Below are 3657 nucleotides of genomic sequence, written 5' to 3'. Positions count from 1 at the left end.
ACGTAAGATTTTTGTAAAAATCGATTTCTGTACTGCTGTCAGGTTTTGGCAGATTTCTGTCATCCTGTTGTTATGTGTTTCTTTTAGTTTGCTATTTCTTGTTTTCGCTTTGTTTCTTTCCCAAAACACAAAAAGACCAAAAATATTTCTGTTGTTTCTCTTCACCATTTGTTTGCTTTGGTTTCTTGCATTTGTTTCGCTTTATTTGCTATTGCTAGTTTGCTATAAGAAAACCCAAAAAGATTTTGCTTTGTTTGCTTGTTTCCTTTTGTTCTTGTTTCTAATTTGAAAACACCAAAAATATTTGCTGTTCTTCTTTGGTTTGTAAAGTTCATTATGAGTTCAATGGTCTTCGGTGGCTGGAGCGTGGTTTTCATTTCATATTATCCAAGCTACACAAGTGAAAAGGCAATAATGACGATCTACGACAATTGGATTGTGGTGAGAGGCTGGTATGAACTCTATTTGTTTTCATTTTTGTACATATACTCATCCATGTGAGCATGCTTAGTTGGTTCATGTGAGGTATATGTTATTTGAGAAAGTCTAGTAGTTTATGATCTCTCATGATTAGCTCCAATCTATTAATATGAGTAGCATGTCATGGATGTTTGCTTGCATTGTTTTATTCATAAGTAAGTATGGCATTGTGGTATCCTCCTCTGAATAATTCATTTATATCGACTTGGCACATGCTCACGCATGCATATGACTGAACAAAAAGGTCAATTAAGCCTCGATGATTTATATTGCTTCAGAGTTCTTGTATCACTTTTATGCCTCTGTTAATTTATTTTGCCGCAAGCATGATTATGACAGTTACTGCTCTCTTGATTTGTCGCTCCCTAGTCTATTGCTAGCCTTCACTTGTACTGAGCGGGAACGCTGCTCGTGCTTCCAAACACCTGAAAACCAAGTTGTTCCAAAAGTGTCCACCATAAATACCTATGCATGGCATTTCAAACCATTCCAAGTAAATTCTCGTGCGCTACCTTTAAAACCTTCAAAATGCTTCTCAATTTGTGTTTATGTTTCATAGCTCATGAGGAAGTATGTGGTGTTTAGCTTTCAACCTTGTCATTTACTTTTGACGGACTCTCATATGGACTAGTGGCACATCCGCTTATCCAATAATTTTGCAAAAAGAGCTGGCAATGGGATTCCCAGTCCCGAATTAATTAACTTAAATAGACACTCCTCCATGGTTTGTGATTGTTGGACGGCACCCGAAGGATTCGGTTAGCCATGGCTTGTGTAAGCAAAGGTTGGGGGGAGTGTCATCATCATAATAAAAATAAAATAAAAAGGCACTCCTTCATGGTATGAGATTGTTGGCAGGCACCCGAGGATTCGGTTAGCCATGGTTTGTGAAAGAAAGGTTGGAAGGAGTGCCACATAAATGTGCAAATAATTCATGGGAGCCGCTCTTGAAAGTCCGGTTGGCGAGGTAGTTAGTGTACCCATTACCATTCATTGACAACAACAAACACCTCTCAAAATAATTTTACTTCTGATTTCAAAAATGAAAAGCTCTAGCGCATGTTAATCCCTGCTTCCCTCTGCGAAGGGTCAATCTTTTACTTTTATGTTGTGTCTCCATTATTTCTTTGAGCACTATCTTGAGAGCACAACTGTCATTCTTAGTATAATATGCTTGTCTCAAAATATGATTGATTGTGGTATAACTTTGATGCATTTATCTTTTGACAATCACTACTTCTAGTCTTTCTATGAACTCCAGAGGTGCCCGGGCATTTATGTTTTGCCAATCAAATACAGGCAAGCGAGATACCACTTTATCATACTCTCTTATGAACATTGTAATCCTGCTTATATACATGATTCATGATGCTTATTATTAATTGTTGGTACCTCTCCATGATTGACATAGCTGTTAGATGATCTTATTTGCATGTATCTCATTATGAATTGCTTAAGTATTAGCCATAGCATGAGAATATATACATCATATGAGCAAATGTGTTCGTGAAAGTTCTTTTATCGCTCAGTTGTTAACTGAATTGCCTGAGGACAAGCAATAAGCTAAGCTTGGGGGGAGTTGATACGTCCAAAACGTATCTACTTTCCCGAACACTTTTGCTATTGTTTTGCCTCTAATTTGTGCACTTTGGATGCAACTAACACGGACTAACGCTGTTTTCAGCAGAACTGCTCACAGTGTCTCGTTTTTGTGCAGAAATCCAACTTTCGGGAAAATCCTCGGAATTTATGCGAAGGCCCTATTTTCCCAGAAATAATGACGGAGCCAGAAGGACAATTAAGGTGGAGGCCCGAGGGCCCCACACCATAGGGCGGCGCGGCCCAGGGGGGCCCGCGCGGCCCTGTGGTGTGGCCCCCTCGGCCGGCCTCCGACGCCCTCCTTCGGACTATTTATCGGCCTCGACCTAAAAACGCACGGGGAGAAGTCGAAGTCGCCAGAAACCCTCCAGAACGCCGCCACATCGCGAAACTCCGTCGCGGGAGCCAGAAGTCTCCGTTCTGGCACTCCGCCGGGACGGGGAATTGGAGGAGATCATCACCGCCATCACCGCCAACGCCTCTACATCAACCAGCCATGTTTCCCCCATCCATGTGTGAGTAATTCCCCCGCTGTAGGCCGAAGGGGATGGTAGGGATTGGATGAGATTGGTCATGTAATAGCATAAGATTGTTAGGGCATAGTGCCTAGTGTCCGTAATTGGTACTTTGATGATATTGTTGCAACTTGTTATGCTTAATGCTTGTCACTAGGGCCCGAGTGCCATGATCTCAGATCTGAACATGTTATTGTTTCATCATGATATTCATTGTTTATTGATCTTACCTGCAAGTTGTATACACATGTCGCTGTCCGGAACCGATGGCCCCGAAGTGACAGAAATCGGGACAACCGGAGGGAATAGTAGTAATGTGAGGATCACATGTGTTCACGGAGTGTTAATGCTTTGCTCCGGTACTCTATTAAAAGGAGTACCTTAATATCCAGTAGTTTCCCTTGAGGCCCGGCTGCCACCGGCTGGTAGGACAAAAGATGTTGTGCAAGTTTCTCATTGCGAGCACGCACGACTATATATGGAACACATGCCTATTGATTGCTTTGTACTTGGACACCGTTTTATTATTATCTGCAAATGCCCTGCTATGATTGTTACATGAGTTTCTCTCATCCATGCAACGCCCGTCATCCGTCCCCGTGCCTATAGTATTTTAATCCTGCTGTTTACTAAAATCACTACTGCTGTCTTTGTTACTCTGCTACTGTTATTTCACTACTGCTACTGCTATAAAACTGTTACTACTGATAAACTCTTGCGAGCAAGTCTGTTTCCAGGTGCAGCTGAATTGACAACTCCGCTGTTAAGGCTTCCAAGTGTTCTTTGTCTCCCCTTGTGTCGAATCAATAAATTGGGTTTTACTTCCCTCGAAGACTGTTGCGATCCCCTATACTTGTGGGTCATCAATGAGAAAGGGAACAATTTTAATTTTATAATGTCACCATCTACATCTTTATATTTTTGCATTTCACATAGTTCAACAAAATTATTAAGATGGGCAGCAGCATCATCAGAACTAACACCAGAAAATTGCTCTCGCATAACAAGATTCAGTAAAGCAGGTTTAATTTCAAAGAATTCTGCTGTAGTAGCAGGTGGAGCA

Source organism: Lolium perenne, chromosome 5 (assembly GCF_019359855.2).
Source record: "Lolium perenne isolate Kyuss_39 chromosome 5, Kyuss_2.0, whole genome shotgun sequence".
In the NCBI taxonomy this organism is placed as follows: Eukaryota; Viridiplantae; Streptophyta; class Magnoliopsida; order Poales; family Poaceae; genus Lolium; species Lolium perenne.
The sequence above is the reverse complement of the archived record's forward strand: the minus strand, read 5'-3'. Positions refer to the sequence as shown.